The sequence below is a fragment of the Trachemys scripta genome, chromosome 17 (assembly GCF_013100865.1).
Source record: "Trachemys scripta elegans isolate TJP31775 chromosome 17, CAS_Tse_1.0, whole genome shotgun sequence".
NCBI classification, from domain to species: domain Eukaryota; kingdom Metazoa; phylum Chordata; order Testudines; family Emydidae; genus Trachemys; species Trachemys scripta.
In genome coordinates this window covers 23,188,632-23,209,170 of record NC_048314.1, presented here as the reverse complement: position 1 = coordinate 23,209,170, position 20,539 = coordinate 23,188,632, and the positions used below count along the sequence as shown (strand labels likewise).

At 35.3% G+C, this 20,539-nt stretch overlaps 1 protein-coding gene across 7 annotated transcripts in view; it reads left to right on the top strand.

The window, feature by feature from the left end:
* The window catches only part of DENND1A (DENN domain containing 1A), a 358,648-nt gene that overhangs the window by 53,018 nt on the left and 285,091 nt on the right, over positions 1–20,539 (top strand). The gene's annotated exons all lie outside the window — the stretch shown is intronic.

Below are 20,539 nucleotides of genomic sequence, written 5' to 3'. Positions count from 1 at the left end.
GAGTCCAGCTCATGCTCCCATAGCTGTATTGGCTCTGCAGTGTTAGCAGTAACAAAAAATTAGTATAGATGTACTTTAAGATATTGGATGTGACTCCAAATACACACGGAGAGATTTGTTGAGTGAAAAGGTGCCATTTTTACATAACTTGTGCTTTCAAGTCTCCGATTTGGCCTGTTATCTTGATGTCATTTATATATTAATGATCTCCACACAGGTTATAAACAGACAGGCAAATATATGTTTTCTGTGGCATTGCAAGAATTTTATTAATTTACACAGCGTATCCTTGGTCCAGGAGTTCCATTAGCTGGGAAATAACTTGCTGGTGAATGTGTTTTGCTGTGAAGCTCACAGCCTGCCAAAAATTGTCAATGAACATAAAATATTCCTAACAGTTTTAATTTGCAGTTAAAAAATTTTTGAGACCCTTGCCTTGGCTACAGAAGGAAAAATGAAGCCAAGTTTAGGCATTCTTTTTCTATAATATGTAGCGAAATGATAAATTTCCTGTCTAGTTGGGTTGAATAGCATCAAGCTTCTTCCTTTTTAAAAACAAACAATTTTTAAGCTAATAGTATTGACTAAACATGGGTTAAGCTTCCTTTCTTAGAAAGCTCTCTTATTATACAGTATCAGATGTAGCTTAAAGCTAGCTTTGTTAATACTAGCTGAAAGCATACTGTATTCAAGATAGGCCAATAATACAAATGTAAACACACCCAAAGTTCTCTTCTGAGTGATATTGCCCAGTTAATGAACTTTACCCCAAAAGAGATAAGGCATCCTAAGTAGTAGAACACTCATTTTCTTTTTGGTTAATCTCCTTGTCGGCAGAGAGACAAGATCTTCTTTTTCTGAGCAGGGAACTTTTTGCTCCTAGGCTTTAAATATTGCACAAGGGAGACAACTATATGAAATGTGTTGATCTGGGAACTTTCGGGGACAGTATTTTGAATGTTTTTCCTATTTTTACACCCTTTACCCAGCCCCTTTATTGTATATCCTAGACGTCTCCAGACTACTGTACCCCTTTCAGGAGTCTGATTTGTCTTGCATACCCAAAGTGTCAGGGGCTGAAGCATGTAACTTAATTTCATGGTGCCCCCTCTGGCACGGGGCCCCAGGCAGTTGCCCTACTTGCCACACCTTAATGCCAACCCTGAACTTGCAACTCCTCTAAACCCGTCCCGGATCCCCAGGTTGAGAAATGCTGATCTGTTAGTTGACATACCCTCGGAAGACCTCTGCATACCCCCAGCGGTATGTTTACCCCATGTTGAGAACCACTGTCATAGACTGTATTGCTTTAAAGCTATCTAGATATGACGACTAACTCACAGGGTTTTCATGAAAACTCAACTACACCTTTGTTTCATTTGAGGCTCCCTCTGAAAAACAAATCACTACAGATGCAGTACATTATTGCTGCAACTCCGTGTAATGATATTTTTCTTTATGAATTTTATTACTGGTTGGTAAATGAGAAGAGACAGTACTAATATGAACTCTGTGTATAAATGTAATTCAGTTCAAAGCCTAAGCACAAAGACCAAATAAAGCACTGAGGGATGTAAGTTTTATAGGTGCTGAAGTATATCAACAAAATAATAATTAGTGGTGTTTAAATATGACCTTGAATATTTTAAATATTAATTGTCGGCTGCTGTATTAAAAGACTAGTGGTCACTGAGAACCTTTTGATGCCATTGACTTACTAAGTAGTAATTGCTGTTTTAGGTTTGAGTTTCCAAGGATGCTTAAATTATAAAGAAGAGTAATATTGAAGCCGTAGTTTCTGTAACAGTGTCTCCATTGGGATGATATTTGGATGTGATTGTCCTTTGGAGGTGGTTATGTATTAAATGAATCAAATTCCATGTAATACAGAGAACAAATTATATTTATTACAAACTGCAACCCAGCAGGCATGTAATTTACTATCTCAAATGGCATCCTGTGAAAACTATGACGTTTTGGTTTTACAGAAGCTCTTTTGCTTAAAGAGCAAATCTGTTCCTATGTTTTTGTAATCTCACATTGATTCTGGGTAACTAAATTAATAGTGGATAACATTAATTTTTATTTGGTGACTTCTGTCCAGCAAGGGTACATATTTTATAGAATCTACATAAAAGCAACTGTGAAGTTCCCTGAATCTTTGTGTCTTTTGTCAGATTTTTTTTTTTTCCTGCTGAAAGGACTTTTCCTCCTCAAGCATGTTTCTTATATACATGGATAACTTGATTGTATAGTCAAGGGCAATCTCTTTAAATAAACTAAAATAGATTTTGTTTTCCACCGATAATGCCTATGGTTTGGTTTCAGATTGGACAAGACAAATCAATTTTTTTATCTTAAATGAGGGGGAAGGGCCCTCTTGTGGTTCAGGCATTAGAATGGGACTCAAGATCTGGGTTCAGTTCACAGCTTTCCTGCAGACTTCCTGTATGAATGCCATAGAACAGTCTCTAAATGTAAAATTTGACTGTATGGCTCATTCATTGACATTGTACCATAACTTGAGTTACACGAGGGGGGACTATTGAAACTAATTCACCTGAAAACTTAGTCTTATTATCATAGCATTTACTCCCCCTTGTTTCTTTCTTTCTTTCTTGCTAGTTCCAACTTGAGAAGTAGGTGGTAAACACTAGGCAAACAAAAACCAAAAAGGGAACGTTTAACTGATCGGCAGTATGTCAACTTTTAGATCTTAGTTATAGTTAAAGCCTTAATGGAATTAAATATCAATTTTAATACACCAAAATTTTAATTCAAAACCGTTCTGAATATTTTTATTACTGCATTTTCCACATCCTAGTCAGAATCCGAGCAGAGTTAAGCACAATATGCCAGGTATGCTTCATAAGCAATGAACCTGTTAAGTCTATTACACCACTCCTTCCTTGTTCAAAATAAAAAAGGAATGTGTCAAACTTAAATATTACAATTTTATTGGAAGTGACAGAAAATTTAGAGGAGTTCAGGGCTTTGGGAATAATTGAAGAGGATATCAGGCTATTTAAAAGAAATAAAATGCCAACTTCGGTATCTCTTGTTACTTTCTAACTGAGATTTCTTTCTTGTGTCTGTCCTTTTAGAGTTCTCTGTAGAAATTGCAAAGTTCAAAGTCTTTTCAGTACTGGAAAAAACCACACATGTACATTTCAGAGAAAATTGTTTTTAATTCTATCGATTAATACTTTGCTTTTGCAATCCATAAGGATATTAAGGCTTTCACATTTTTATTCATAGTATCATTTTATGTTATGGAGTCTTACATTATATTTTTAAAGTATCTTACATTATGATATTCCTGTGCAGAGGTGCATTAAAGTTAGGGGAATAAATGCATATAACTAGAACTCTCTTCAGAATGTTTAATTTCTGCTACATACTGGATAATATCTGCTGTTCTGCATTCAACAAATCTCTAAATGCTACTGAGTACCAAATGCAGATATAATTTGGTTAGCTGTATACTTGAGCATGATTTTTATGTAGGATTTCAGCGCTTACTTTTTCTGGCCATCTGAAGAAATTGTACAAGCTAATGCCTTATGAACCCTTGCAGGTTATGTAGCTATAAAGGCACAACCACCCTCAGGGGGAAGAATATAGAAAATGGCTGGCTAAAAGTAGAGCAGGGAGAACTAATTCAATGTAGTCTACTGCAAAAATTTCAGGTTGAAATTATTAAATATCCTGGGAACATTAGGTTCAAATCTTGGTAGTCCTTTAGCCCATCCCAGGTAGATAGTTGAGTTTTGTTAAAATTAATCTGTGTGTAGGTCTTCAGGGTTGATATTTCTAAAAAAAACAGAGGTCCTTTCTAATCTGTATGGAGATTAAATATTTTATGATACTCTTTATAAGAAAGCCCTTTTGTCTAGCATGTGATGTGCCAGTTGGTTATCCTGGAGATGACTTCAGCAGGTCTGTCCATAGTTTGGGAAGCTTTTTGGGATAGTTTAGGGGGTAGTCATATAAATTAATTTGTAATTAACTTCTGGAGTTCATAGGGTTGTTATTTCCAATTTTGAATGTCCGTGCCAGTGCAGGTTTTGGGGTCTTTATATGCCAAGATGAGCAGATTGTTTTAGGCTTAAACAAACCCCAAACCTTACAACTATAGCTGAAGAGGACTGAACTCTGAATGTTTTCTGTAGTATTGAGGAGCAGAAGGGAATTTCTCCAACAAACATAAAAATGAATGAAAGATAAAGATCTTTTAGCTGATGCGGTAACATTATATAAGAATGAAACACTGACCTGCCTTTCCAATTTTTGCATGATATTTATCTCTGAGCCTGGACATTTTCATATCTCTTTATGCAGCAAAGTACTCAACTTTGGTAGATGTATGTGTTATTTTATAGAGCTGTTACTTAAGTTTAGAATTCCAATATAAATGTTTACCTTTAATTCCAAAGATAAAAGACCAGTCATTAGACCATTTTAATACACACAGATTTCACTTCCCATCCTTATCTCCAGTTATCATTTGTTATCTCTTTCAATTGCCAAGGCAACAGTTTTAGACTGTAGAACCTTTCACTGCTTTTTCCCAATCTCTAGTAATTTATGTGCTTAGGTAGCAATTTTCCGTTGCAGGTTATTCTTTGCCTTTGTTTAAAGGGGAAGTGCAGTAGTCTAGATTGGTATTTAATTCCACCTAAATGTTACACTTTGGTTTCTTCAAGAAAGAAAATCTGAGAAATCCACAATAGTAAATTTAGTTAAAATATTCTGTCGTTACCCTAATAAAACTATTGAGAGTCCTTATTTCAATGTTTAGTGGAAATTAGATTTATGTGCTGCGTTTTAATTTTATATCAACACAATAATTTTCTACAGAATACATAGACTTTTAGTTTAGAAAGTTGTGGCGCTTTTGGAGTGTTGTACTTCAGCTATTTGCCGCTAATTATCTTTCTGCTGGTCAGTAGTTCTTGAAAACAGAAGGTAAATTGGTAGATAATATTTGGTGTAAATATTGTTTGCATTAGCATCTGTCACAGTAGGAATGCAAATTGCATCTTGAAATAAGCAAGTTTTAATGGATACAGTGATCTGTAATATCTTCATGGTAAATTTTTTTATTTAAAATTTTTTAATCACAACAGAATGTCATGACATTTCATGGACAACAAAATGCAGTTTTTATATCACTTTTCTACCAGTAAGGATTTAGCTATCCAAAAGGTTTTCATTAGAGATGGCATTATTAGCCTGTGACACATAACTGCAGTGTTGAAAGTGTGTGTATAAAATTTCACAATATTCAAAAGAGGTAACACACATCATAACTTGTAAATTTTGAAATATAAACCATATGTTTTCAGACAGTTTATTCAATGGTATTGACAGTATGATAGTTAAGGAGTGCTATTTAAACAGTTTGGACTTTGTGTCGTTTGGTCCTTGGAAATCAGTGTGCATTGTTGCATATTAACAAAGAAGTAATTCTCTGCATGGTTTAAACAATTGTATGAATGTTGGGGAGTAATGTTTTTTTAACTACAACACTTCAGGAACTGCTGTTTGGTTCAGACACTTTTGTTCTGAAGTTCTTTTTGAGTCAGTTCATATTAAACCTGAAATGTGACAACCTGTGTAACAATGAATATGTTCCTACAATGCAATACTTGTGTGTATTTGAAGAAAGTCTAATAGTATGACTAATTGAGTTTATTGTGGTTGATGAATTTTAGAAATATAGAAGTTTTATTTTGTGCCAGTTATAGGAAAGATTTCCAGTTGTAAAATACACTATGGAATATGGAAAATATAATAAGCCAGAATAGACATGAAGCATTAAACGAGAAGCAAATATAGTGGCAATATAAAAATTTTGGGAAAATGCTGATAAAATGAGAGAAAGGTTTTCTGATAAGGGGAAGACTGTAAGAAAAATATTTCTTTCTTAGTCATTCCTCTGAGTTCTTTGTAGGGAATTGATTACAGTGTATTTATTTGGTAAATTATCAGTGGCCATAATGTGTCTTTACATGAGTTTTCTGTGATGTAATGTTTCTAAAAAGTACCATTAAAGTAAAATATTATGTCTGTCTTTCTTCACAAGAACATAGCAAATTAAAAATTAGCTGGTTGACACTAGGTAAAGATCCACAACAAATTTGAAATACATGTGTTGTAAATATTAAAGATGGTGAATGTTTCTTGTAAAAATGTCAAAGCCGTAGTCCCTACGGGCTTATTTTGTGTGGCGTGAGCCTTTGCATTCTGTAAATGTAAGCTAAATTGATAGATTTATACTAGCACCTGCCTGTGTCTGGTGTTGTCAGATTCTAGATCATGCACTAACCCTGTTTGGATTATTTTTGCTGTATGTTGGGATACAGGTGATGCAGAGCTATTGTTTTTCTCTCTCTCTCTTTTTTTTTTTTTTTTTTTTTTTTTTTACCTGCTGCAACCTTAAGAAAATCTGTTTTATCTTGTAAGCCCTACTCTGTGAGGCATTGGCAGTCATGGCTCTCACATTTAAATGATAGTGTGAAATATTAGTTAACTATTTCTCCCAACATTTTGGGGACAAGGAGGGGTTTGCCAGCTGCTGTTGGACTGAATAGGCTGTCACCAGGCAACTCTGCTGTCTGGGAGTGTAAATACAAAGAGCCTGGAAAGGAATGAACATCACTATTCATGGCCTGAACACTTAAAATATATCTCCATTAACTTCATATTCTGATGAGAAGGTTAGGAGAAAATATACTTGTCAAACAGAAATTGAAAAGGTTCCGTTAATAAACTTTTCTGTGGAAAGCTTACTTATAGAATATACTTCTGTTCAACATCTAAATTTAATCTTATTGTATAATTATTACAGACCACCTGGAAATTTACAAAAACTGTAAATGTAAAAACATTTAAAAAGTGCTTCTTCCTTTCTTTATGGAATTTATGATTTGTGATGCTCTTGAGCATTAAATTAAGACTTTAGAAACTTCTGTGTATTTCCTTGCTAGTTTTAAACAATAAATAACTTATTTTGTACAACAAAATGAGGGGGAAAAATGTTTAAAAAATATAACCTGTTGAAAAACTGAATGTCTGCTATTGGTGTACTCAAATGGCAGGAGGTTGTATGATGTCTTAGATTTCCTCTCATGCTGACTATCTGGCTTAGTTCGAGAACAGAGGATTATGAAAGCTAACAGATTGTTTGTTTGTTTGTTTGTTTAAGTGCACAGTAGGGTTCACTAAGAAGATTTATCAACCATAATTTTAATATTTACTTAAGGCTACAACCAAATCTTTTTTCATGTAATGCATGGTTACTTTGCAGACTTCAATCAAATGTGATGGAAAACCTGTCTGAAATGTGGCTTGAAATTGACCATGTTACCTTCTCGCTTTTTGATACTGTACTATATTTGGTTCAGTTACACATTGTGATTTTTTTTCTTTTGCGTCAATTTAGTTTTCACTCTGCATGGACCTTCATCTTAAGCAGTCTGGGCTGCACATCTTCTGCTCTTCTTCACAAAGAAATAAACAGTATCTTCCCAGTCTCACTGAAGATGCTAATAGTTGAGGATATATAGAGATCTCTATCTTGACATCTTATATCTGGTGGAAGAGTTTGTTCTGACAGATTCCAATCTTTCCAACCCTCATTTTTACCTACCCTTTGCCTATATGTCTTCACTTTATTGAATCATCTCTTCCCTTTTGCCTGGCGATTCTTGTCCTGCTCTTGTTGAGGCCTGATGTCCCAGTGAAAATTCATCTTATTCATTGAACTGTTGAGAGAACAAGGAATCACTTCATTCTAAACACTAGGTTGATATTGAAAACAGAAACACTGTTGTTCTTCAACTTGTTGTTTAGCTCTCAATAAATTTTAAGCTGAAGGGTGTAACAGCTTGTCTTTACCTGGCCTGAAACTACCAACCAGCCTAATGTAGAGCCATTGAGAGCCCCTTTTTGCTGTTAAGTTAAACTAAGCTCTTTCATTCTCACTTATCCACAAAGATAATGTTGATTCTGCTTGAAAGTCCTCATCTTCCAGATTCTGTTCACAAGGCTTTCAGTGTGCTTTAGCAGGGTCCCCGGTTGGAAGGTCAGGTTCTCCTGTTAGAAGCAGTGAAGATTCTCAATTGGGATTTACACTTGGCAGGATGTTATTGCTGGCTGGTAAGCTAGATCAGCTGCTGGAAAATTTACTTGAGGATCTAGCTTTGTGTACTCAAAAGCCTTTGACATATTGAGGGTGAGTGGCAACCTTTCGTTGAACCTCTTTAGCAGCAGAAAGACATCATCTTTTGCAGTCACTATGGGAGAAGGAGGAATTTACTGACAATACTGTCTTCATTCAATAGGCTTTTTTACTGGCCTTGGCTTCTCAGAGTAATCAGAGGAGATTAGAAACGAGTATGAGAGTTCTTAGTTACCTTGTGATCGTCTTGAATGATTTATGGACCTTCTCCAGATAGACTTCAATTGAAAGCAAGCTTCCCACCAATGCAGACAATCTTCAGTGCTCTTTCTTCTTCATCTTCGTCTTCAAATACCTGCAAGTTAAAAAAAAAAAAAAAAAAAAAAAAAAAGACAGTCTGTGCCAGGACTAGACAAAGTGTTCTCCACTCCATGAATGAGACTATTGAATGCTTTTGCAATTTTTGTTCTGAAAGTTCTCATATAAAAGAACCGATAGTTTTCTATAACGTCATGCCTTCTCAGACTCTCTTTTCTATTGACAAAGGCTTGTACTTGCTTAAAGAGAATCTGTTGTAATTTAACAGCTTTTGGAAACATTATTAAAAAATGTAACATTTGCAAAAATGATCAAACGTGGGTTCTTTTTGTCTTTACAATTTTATGTGTAAATCAAAAGTATGTCTTTCAATTTTTATTCATAATCTACATAAGAGCATCATGAATGGGTGGTATGTAGTTTGGTGTAATCCTTAAAATGAATTGTTTTTGTGAATGCAACAAAGTGAAATAACTTAGTACTGTATGATGATAAAGGTCAGACTAATGGCCTCTCTCTTTCTCAGTATGTACTTTCAATGTGGAAGTAAATTCCTATTCCATTTTGTTTGAGACCAGTTCCTGTGTATTATTAAAATTCTGTAATTATGGCAAATATCATGGACTTCAATTTAGTTGACAGCCAAGACATAAGTCGCATGTCTTAATGTTTGTCAGTGACTTCAAAACCATTGCATACTTATGAATGACAGAATGTAGAAGAAGTGAGAGACAGATATGTATGCACTCTCCCCAATGAAAGAAAAGCTAACTTAATTTGCTATACTTCATAATATTCATAACTATAACCCATGCATTTTAATTTAACAATGATATTGGAGTATTTTGATTTTAAAAAAATAAATGTTGTCTAAGAAGTTGCTATTTTACCTTAATTTGGGTTTCACTAATTGAGCATTGGAAATGCGTTGGCTTCAGAGTAGGTGGTATAATTTGATGGTGGTTGAAATGGGAAGTTATACTTATACTGCTAAAATAAGGAGTTAAAATATTGTTGGTTTGGCTCTGTGCCTCTGGGCTTTGTGTGTGTGCACACATGTGAGAGAGACACAAACTACTCTACTTCATCAAATTGAAATGAACAATAGCTTTACCTATTCTGGCAATATGTAATAGCTTATTTTTTAAGATATCATAGTATGTAAATGGCACAGCTGTGAATTGGTGTGACAAGTAGGGTTGCCAATTTTAGTTGGACGTATTCCTAGAGGTTTCATCACATGACACAATCTTTAATAAAAGATTAATTTTTAATTCCTGGAGACTCCAGGGCAATCCTGGCGGGTTGGCAACCCTAGTGATAAGTCATACCCAAACAAGTGATTACAAATGTCATTGTATGTATATACTTTTTATACAAAAAAATTATAAAACTGATGTAAATGTGTATTTTTTTTGTTTTGTTTTAAAAAGTCCATTGAAATTTAGCTTGAGGGCATAATGCAAAATATAGTACTGTGTTTTTGATAACTTATATATAATAGAACTGTTACGTCTCTTGTCAATTTTGGCAGTATGCCTGGTCATACTAACTAATATAAATGGCTTTTAGTTTGGAAAAACATGGTCCATATTTTGAAACCATATATAATTTCAAGTAAAAAGTCATGAAGAGATTGCAATTTCAATCAAATTACTTACTTAACAAGTTTAGTTTTGAACTTAAAATCTCACTTGAAAACTAAAAGAATCTTGTTTTTCTGTTAATATGCAATAGGAATAAAACCTATGATCAGCAATTGCTTGAAAAGCTACTAAAATTGTATATGTGCCTACTATTGAACGCTTCCTTTAAATTCCATTTTTTTCCTTCCTCCCTTTTCCTCAAGCAGGCTTTTTCCTGTTCACTTTTGATACAACTTCTGTTCCCACTTCTCGATCATTTTAGTTGAGTCTTTATGTGACACTATTTTGGGTACAAATTGTAAACTTTATATGCTGCTTATATATTAAATACAATGGATATGAACTCACAGGGCAAAACTTTAAAACATTTTCTGGAAAAAAAAATCACAATCCCTCGACCTCTAGATTTTATTGCATGAATGTCAATGGTCTCATTATTTATACAACAGCTGATGTATTAAGTACTTGTTGATTCACTTAATTGGTAACTGTACTACATTCATAACAACTTCAACAACTGAAAACAATAGGTCAGTGTCTGCTATTTATGCATAAATAGTCACATAGATGCAGATTATGTCTGAAGGATAGAATGTTAGTTTGAAAAGTAATCTGTTACATGAATGCTTCCATTGCTTGCCACTCTCAGGTGGGTTATGTTTTCACATATTGAATCTTGCTATATGTGCTTACTATAGGTGTTGATAGTAGCAATTTGCATAACTTTAGTGGTTTGATGCTCTGAAATGACCGGTATTATGAAGCTGTATTTATCATTTTAAAATATAGATAAATGTTGTAGTCATGTTGTTAGCATAGTATTTTGTTTAGGTTTTTTAGCTGTCTGTTACATTTTCTTGATGCCTTGTATAGTGTAAAGAACTATTAAATAAATGCTTTTTTGCATTTATGAATTTGCAACTTGAAAACAAATGTTATTTGTGGCAGATAGTTTCTACCTGAGTTTGTTTTGTTTTGTTTTTTTCTGGCAGACTTTTGTATATGCTCTCTTCCTCCACCCTCTCCCCCAATGTTATCTATATTTAAGCAATTTAGGAGCAGGTAGAAATGTTCATCTTTACTGATCAGAGCACATTGAGGAGTTGGCAGATTTCGAAAGAAGTTTAAATACCTTTTTTGTTATGCTACAGTAAGTACTATAGTATGTGATGTGTCTCAAAATTTAACTTGCTACTCTGTGAAATGCGATCCCGTTTTATCTTGGAGGGCCAAAAGCATGTTAGTAACTAATTTCTTTCAGAGCTTTGTGTAGTTGCAAAAATCAGTATTTGACTAATTAAGGTAGTACAAATCTACTTTAGTTATTTATTGCTGAAACAGATTAAAATAGCTTGCTTTTTATTAGAGTAAATACAGTTCAGTGTGATTTTTTTTGTCCGATTAACTGTAGAAAAATGTCCATTGTGCTATATGTACATAGAGAATAATGTTTCTTGTTTTTATGATTTGCACAGCCATTTAAAAAAAAAAATTAAGAAGCCTTGTCTTTTGAAATAGTTAAACTTGCTTCTTAAAAACCACAGCTCTTCACTTGATTGTCATACTCAAGTGTGGAAATGGTACAGGAATAGCTGAGAGTAAAAGAAACATAGCGGACTGATATGCCATTGTAGCATATTCCCATCCTGTCAGCTGGAAAATTAAATCAGGTTACAGCATGGATTAACATTTGGCTTGTGGGGAGGGGAAGGTAGTGTCTTAAACTCCATGAAATTGAACAATGAGATTATATAGTTTACAGCTAATTTCAGAGTCCTGCTTTTGGCTTTTTGTTGAACAAGTTTTTGTAAGGGAGGGTAGTAATTGTATTCAATGATTGTCTTTAACTGTCCCCTATTTACTAAGAGATTAAATATTTGTCTGAAATGGTGTTAAGTACACCACATAGTGTCTCATATCATATTCATAGTTAACAGAGCAATATTATATGTTCCATTGGGGAAAATATCTAATTTAATAAAACATGTTAGTAATTTAAAACCCTTGTTATATAATATGGAAACACTGTTTTCTGCTATACATTTGTATTGACTCATATATGAATAGGGTGAAAAGCCAGAGTACTATCCAGATAATACAGGGAAGTTAGTTGTATAATTTCTTCATTGAGAATAAACAATTTTTTACTTCGTGTAAAAATATTTTTTATAATTGATCATCACTTGCAGTGACAGACACTGTTATTACATATTGTAATGTGTGTTTCAGCTCTGTGGGGAGGGATTATTGTATCCACCTATAATTCTTTGAGTGAAAGAGCAGTACAAATTAAATAGTGGTAAAGAAATCTTATATTTATTTTCAGGTATGTGATCTGTGTTTTGTTTTTCTTATTTTTGCATATTAAGTCCATTGCAATTCTTTCCCATCAATTCTTCCCTGGAATGGGGTTTCTATGCAAATAATAGTTTATAGCAGGGCACTATGTTTTGATTTAGCAGCAGCAGCTTTTTGTGATGTAAGCTGCATCCCCTGGCAAGAGGACTGAGGTGGGGACACATCACTTTTGTAATTCACTTTTTGAAAATACTCTTGTCTGAATTTACCAGGCAATTCATATTTTACGGTGTGGGGAAAAATATTTAAATGTCAAATATAAATTCTAGAAAATAGAACCACCTTTGTTTCATTTTACTCAATGCAACATTCTTAGTTGAAGTCTCTATCTTTTTTATTGGTACACAGAAATGCATTTTGGAATGGTATCATTCGTATACTTTCACATTCAGAATTGTGTTACTCCCTAACAACTTGTAGCACTACTTTTAACCTTACAGATTATTAATATTCATCTGCAGATATATTCCTGAGAAACTTTCAGATATTATCTTTATTTAAACATTCCCAGGGATAAGTAGATACAATCTTTAATTACCTGAAACTTTTTTATTTTATCTTCCTTAGTTTTAAAAAATAAAATCATAGCTAGTTCATAAGTTTGTCTCAGCTAATTCAGCTGTTTCATAAATTTATCATTACTACTTTACAGTTGTAAATAATATTCTGGGAAACATTTGCTTTTTTTAAAAAAAGCCCAGTAAGTATTGAGACTTTTTTCCTATTGTAAACTTTGTGTTCCATAATTTATGTTTAAGCTCCATTCAAGAAACTTTAAGCCTAAGGCAGATTTCAGCTTTTTGGAGTCTGTGTAAAATAATTTATTGTGTCCCTCCTGTAAATAATGGCTAAACTCTCTAACTGTACTTTCTCTTAATTAAAACTCAACTGGGGAAACCCAGGGTATCTTACAGGTATGAAGTATGATGAAAATGTGGTTTCGACCTGTAGAATAGATATAGGAAAGCTGTGCGGCTTGTTTTATTTTCAACTCTGCATTGGAATTGTGATGATATTGACCACTTTCTGCACAATTTTAATCTTTGTCTGACTATGCTGTGTACTTGAAACTTCTTTGTCCATATGTATGTTTTGTTACTTTGCTATGGATCTGAATGTGATCAGTTTTAAAAAACGTATTTCTGCGTTATCCTACCAGCCTATTTCATTGACATCTGTGAAAATTTGTGTTCATGAACATTCCTAGAATTCCAGGCCTACCGAAGTTGTTAGTTGTTTTGGTGCCTCTCTGAGGATGATTTTTTTTTTCCATGCCCTTTTAAGCTCCCTTCATTGGCACAGGCCCAATCATTTGGTGCAAGTAAATTTGTAGGTGACTAGCACACTGAAAATCTTCAGACCCGTGATTTGCCATAACTACATTGTAGGCTAGATAAAAGGCTTTCAGGATCTCTGCTCTCCCATGCTTCTACCAATAAATTCATTCCACCCTCCCTAATTGAAGGCAGGTTTTAAGATTGCAGTGGTCCCTGCCTGAGCAGGGTTAGAACTGAGAAATGTTAGAATTCCTAATTGAATTGATGCTCACTTGGAAGCATTGAGTAGGAGTGATTACCATCTATTGAATTGGGAAGGCTTTTTCTCCTTGCCTGTAATCACAGTGGGGAAAAGCACAGCCAATTTTATTTATTTATTGGTAATTGCCCAAGACAAATAGCCAGTAGGCCATGTGTTCTAAGTTTTCATGTTACCCTAATTTTATATGCATAGAGGTAATTTTCATATATTTGCTTGATCGGATGTACTTGATATCACTGCTGGTAGTAGACCTCAGTGGTGAATGTATATCTGAGGAATCCCCCACTGGTGTGTGTACCTGGTTCTCTATTTGCTATTATGGGTACTGTGTCCATGGTGGATTGGGCCTTGCGTGTGTCAGTAGACATCCTGGGCCTATTTTGATCCTATAGAGAAGGTTGGCATGCTGGGTAATGTTTTCACTTTGCTTTGCAGGAATTAGTTTGTAATAAGGCCTCTAATTCTGAATGTTGTGAGTTCACATACATAGAATCCAGAAAGGGTTACTCTGCACTTATATACTTCATGTGTTTAGTGTCCAAGATAAGATTTAAAAAAAAAAAAAAGCAATAGTTTATTAGCACTATAATACAGTAGATCCATAGTGTGGTAAATAGATTCCTGCAGAATTGTATATATTTACCCATCTGGAAATCAAGTGCCAGTTTGGGAAAGAAGGGTTAGTAATAACACGGAATAAAAGAGACAGTAAGTAAGTGTTATGAAGTGGCATTTCCATAGGATCATTGTATCTAAGTTAGGCTGTGTTAGTTCTGGAGTTCCATGGTGTCCGAGTGCATTTTATCAAGATGCACAGGGATTTATTTTTATACAAATGAAATAAATGTTGATGGGCACTGCTCCTAAATCCTCTGACCTTGTGGTTGATGTCCCTATTGACATGTATGTGGTGCTTTCTCTATCCCAGTGATTCTCAACTTATTACACATTGTGGGCAGCCCACAATGTGTTACCTGGGTCGCAGGGGCTGGGTTGCAGGGCAGCAGCAGCTCGGACCCTGGACCAGCTGACTGCCTTGGACCCCCACTGTGTATCTGCCCCAGCCCACAGAGCCCACAGGGCCAGCCGGCTGCCCGGATTCCAGGCTCCCGCTGCGCGGCTGCCTGGGACCCTGGAGCTTGCGAGGCCGGGCGGCTACCCTGGGCCCCCAACCCCATGGGGCTGGCCTGGACCTCCGAGCCCATGGGACCGGCCAGCAGCCCCACCCCCACCGCTCTGGGTGGCAAGGCAGCCTGGACCCCTCCATGCCAGGCAGCTGGGAACCTGGTGGACCCCGGCACACAGCCTGGCCTTTAGCACACAGCTGAGCTGGGCTGCAGCTGTGTGCTAATTGGGCTGCATGTGGGCCACGGGTTGAGAACCGCTGTTCTATCCATAAGTGGCTCTCTGGTCATAACGCCATAGTATGGGCACATATAATGCAATCTTTTAATCTCTGTACATTGTTGAAGTTTCTTTCAAATGGTGATGGAAGTATAGTGAAGAAAAGAATTAAAGTAGAAATATAATGCGATGTACTCTTTTCCAATGTGTGTTGCTTTCCAAATAAAGATATAGGATGGTTAATAAAATGTTCCCAGACCATTTAAAACTCGGCGCAATGGAGCTGACGTAATGTAATACATAGAGTACTTGTAAAAACATACAGACACGCAAGTGAATTGCTGCCAGACAGAGAATATAGAGGTACAGTAGTTTGCTTAACTGCAGGTTGCCAGGTTTTGTACATATGCCAAGCTGGTGCTGTTAAGAAGTGTGTTCTGCAAAGCAGATTGTATACAGAATCTTTATATTTCAGCATCTTTATTAACAAGCTTCTTGATGACCTTTGACTTGATCCTGCAAGGTACTTAGCACCTCCTGCTAGATATTTAGTGCCCTTGGTTCCCATTGAAACCAATGGTCAGACAATGTTCTGCAGCATCAGTCCTATTATCAGCAGTATTATTCATAAGAGTTGTTGTAAACTGTATAAAATAAGTTGTATTTACATGAAAACCTAAGAGAAATTTGTTTAATTATAAGTAACTGAATGGCTGTATGAGGTTTTATTTAGGTTATCAAAACTTCTTGTAGTTTATAGACCTTTCATGAGCTCATTTTAGCAGAGCATGTAGAACTTACTATATTTTAGATCACAAAAGTAATTAATATTATAACCTGTGTATGCACTATGGGTGAAATTCACACACTCCCTCTCCCCCCCCCCCAAAAAAACAACAACAACAACAACAAAAACAACCCACACATCCTGACTGTGTAGGAAATGGATTGAGTGATGGATCCCTCCTCAAACTGGGAAGGGCTGTGTGGTGGCAGCATAACCTCTCATAGGTTGCAATTCCAGCCAATGAGATGAAATATTATAGTTTTTATGAGGTTTCTAGGCCACCAAATCTTAATGCGGATTTACTAGCCCTCTGTTGGGTTGCTGCCAAACAACCATATCTTCTGCTCTAGCCTGTTTGGTGCAGTGTTGTTGCTGTGTTGGCTCGCCTTGTCTCTCTAATAGCCAGCCTGTTAAGGTCTGACACAAAGTCCCCTGCCAGAATGCAGAGGGTACAGAGACCCCTTTGCACTCCTAACCACTTTGAGGGCTTAAATGGTGCAGAGAGCCTTGTAATGAATAGTTCTCTGCATTTACCTCCTATAACTTTAAAGAGCTAGGTAAAATTTTTTATCCTAAGTTATGGAAAATAAAAAACAAAAAATGTCTTGGATAAATAGGAGATGAAAAATTAAAAGGTTAAGCATAAGCTAGAGAACAGGATATTTAACAAAAGATTGCTGAGTGTACTTTAAAGTTCTGCTTTCCTGATGTTTTAAAATATCGAGCCCAGGTTATGTTGGTGAAGCTGCTTAAATTATGGATTTTGGTAATCACTCTTCACTGCCAATGTTTTTGTAACTTTCACATATTTTATTACTCAGATTATTGAATATACAATACAATTTGCAGAGATTCTTGAATATTTACCCGGAGAGTACATGTATCAATGTGGTATGTTGGATAGTTTAAAACAAAGCAAATCAAAGGTAACCTGCTGTTTGTGTGTTGATTACACTTGCTTGCTTTTTACTAATATTTTTATTATCCTTAAAGACTAAATCCCTAATATACCTAAATATTTTTGTAAATCCAGCATTTCCAAAGATTAAGTACTTCTGTCACAAATCAACTTTAAATTTTCAAGGATACATAAAACTGTCATCTAAAATCCCAGTTCTGTTGATCTCCATAGGTAAACATTATGTGTCTGGGACCATGTCTACATTAGGAGTGCTTTGCCAGTATAGCTATATGGGTGTATTTTACCTGCAAACACCTCCTATTTTAGATGACTCTTATGCCAGCAAAACTACACGTATTCCAACCATCCCAAATGAAATAAGCGATACCGACATAACTACAGTTTTGCTGATATAACTGCATCTACAATTAGGGGTTTGGATGGCATAGCTGTATCAGTCAGGGACCACACCCTCTTCATACCTCTGAATGACATAGCTAAACTGGCAGAAGTTTATAGTGTAGATATGGCCTTATTTTATGGTAATCAATAACTTTTCTTTTTTATAAAGATGTACAGTTAAACACTGTAATCTATTTTGGTTAGTTCACATTATAGTTCCCTTACGTGGCTTTATTGGCCAGCAGGCAGTACTCTTGCGTCTATCAGGTGATTATCTTCTGAGAAAAGAACACAATTTATATGCATCAATTTCAATGTCGGTTGGCGCAGTGTTTCAAGAAGGCAAAATCTGTGTTTAGTTAAAATCTGGCAGGTCTGCAACAAGAGATGGCTGCCTCTGGTTTCATCAGGGTACTAGCGTTCTGCAACGCAAAGAATGTAGTGAGAGCAAGGATTTTAAGTACATGCAGCTATTTAAATTCTATCCTGGCTTTCTCTGAGTGGTGGTGAACAATTTTGCCAAACCCTATTCAGCTTGTAGCCCAATCAAAAGACACGCAGACTTGAACAGGCACATTAAAAAAATTTAGCTCCGCTCTTGGTCTGTTCTACTCAGCATGTTATTCAGTTTGATTTCTCTCCTCTCTCCCCCCAATTTGGTGCATATGTGGAACAGAGAACTGTTAAAAAATCTCTGTTTTAGAGAGCAAAGACTATTTCATCTATAGGTAGTAAAAACTGTCTGTGGTCTCCAGTCACTTGTACTTCGCCATGGCCCGAGACTGTTTCTGGATGTGGAACCCCATAAGATGTAGGCTGCCTTTTCTGCAAACATGCCTCCACTTACACCCCTGACTACTTCTGGGAGGGAAAGTAGGATTGTTTACAGGGAGGAAAATGTATAGGTTTTTGTAAAAGTCAGATATCAGGGTAAAGACTTAAAGCCTATGCTGTTCCACAGACAAAGTTAAGATACTTTACAAAATCCCTTGGCTGGTGTTTCTGGAGTATTGATCTTTGGTTGTCTTTAGTCATTTTTAAAGTAAACCTCTTAAGATATCAAAGCACTAGCAAAAACCATTAAAACCTTATTTGCTCCATGACAAGTGCCTTAGGTAAAAGTTGCTGGCAGATCTTGGCCTATAATGGCAACATGTTTGCTGATATACAAGGCAATTCAGTTTGTTGGCAGGATATGTTTTTGATGCAGAATTGCTTCCCAAGGTATATGTAAACATGTGGAATGTGAAATCTCTTGAACAACGAGTATGTGCTTAGTTGAGACCTTTGCACCAGTAAGTTGCTTAAGTCTCAGAGGATCTCATCCAAGAAGTAAGAAATATATATGATTTTGATAAATATTATTGGAATCTTGGGTTGGCTAGTAATTTTTTAAACTATTATTTTAGTGGAGAATGTGGCTTGGAAATTCGGAGAGAGCCAGCTAAAGAGCAGATCCCTTTTACTATGTGGCCATAAAAGGAAGTGTGGAATAGAACTTGTACATGACCTGAGGGGTTTGGGTGAAATGTTGGTGGTTATAAAGTTTGATCCACCTTGGTAGTGGAAAGGTCTTCTGTGTACGTGGCAGGACCTGTTGGTCCCTAATTTTAAATCAAGGTCATAAACCATGTATTATATGAGTATATTCCTTTATATTTTTTTGTGATTTTAACCGTCTCAGGAAAGATGAAGGCCAAAAAATATTTATTTTGATAAATATGTGTGTTAGGTTTGTACATATCCCCAGACAAACCTGGGCAAGGCAAAAAATTAAATATGCTCAACAGGGAATTTTCTCAAATTAGGAACAAGATGGCATGTTTTACCTGAAAACTGTTGTTTAAATGAGAATACTAGTCCCCTATTATCCCTTCATCCAATTTTATGAGGTGTCTAATTCCCTGGATTCCAAATTAGGCTCCCCTCCCCATCAATGCATTTCTAGAAGCTCCTGAAGGTTTATCTTTAAATGTAAATGACGTAGTTCCTTTTTATTAATATTTAAAATAGCATGTCCATCATAATAGTCTGCTTGATTCTGGTTGTCACATCTGCAGCCTACTAATAAATAGTGTATTCACATTTGTGAGATGTGGAGATGTTGTGTTCTATACAGCATACTGAAAACAATATGTGTGTGTAATCTCATGTGAGTGACATTATTCACAGGTATTCAAAGGATTGGACCCTTAAAATACTTTATATTAATCTATATGTGGATTTGAGAACTTTCCCTCAAAACTGAGGACATATTAGAACCTGAAATCTTCTGTTATTTGTATATTAGTGGCTTATTTTATTTTTTGCATTTAACATTGATTATATTTGTACTTGTATTCTTCTTGCCTATAAAGGTTTGAAAATATAAAAATTAGAGTGAAGTATTAAAATTACCTAAACTTCTAACCATGTAGAAAATTTAACATAAGAAGTTATTGTTAACTTGTTCTTAAAATATCCTTACTGTGTATTTTAATTACTTTAGTAAACATGAATCTACCTTTGTGAAAATTTTGCATCTGTTAACAATTGAACAGCCAATCAACTAATGCATTAGTAAAACAAACTTTGCCAGTGAGAAATCTAGGGTGGGGACCAATTTTAAAAATAAAAGTATATGGTGTATATGTTATAAAATGATTCTCTTCCCCTCAAGCCCTAGCTCCAGTGCAGTATAACAATAATTGAGCAGTAAAGATTGTTTACAAAACCTTACTCCCTACATAATGATCAAAACTTGTGGAAACATTTTATAAAAAGTCAAGCATCTGGTAACAATGTATTCAACATGCTAAGCTTCAAACAATTGAAAATGATCACAATTGCACACAAACGTTAGAAAATATACAGGATACTGATAACTTCTTTGAATAAATAACTATTTTTTTCTGGGTATGATATTTTAGACACTGAACAGTATCTAATTTTTGTCTATTACTTTTTATAATTAAAGAATGCACTGATAATATAGAACTTGGCAGTCTTGGAAATACTCCTTAGAAAAACAGATGGCCTTGAAAGAGTTCTGTTTCAAATAGGCTGTCGTATAAATTATT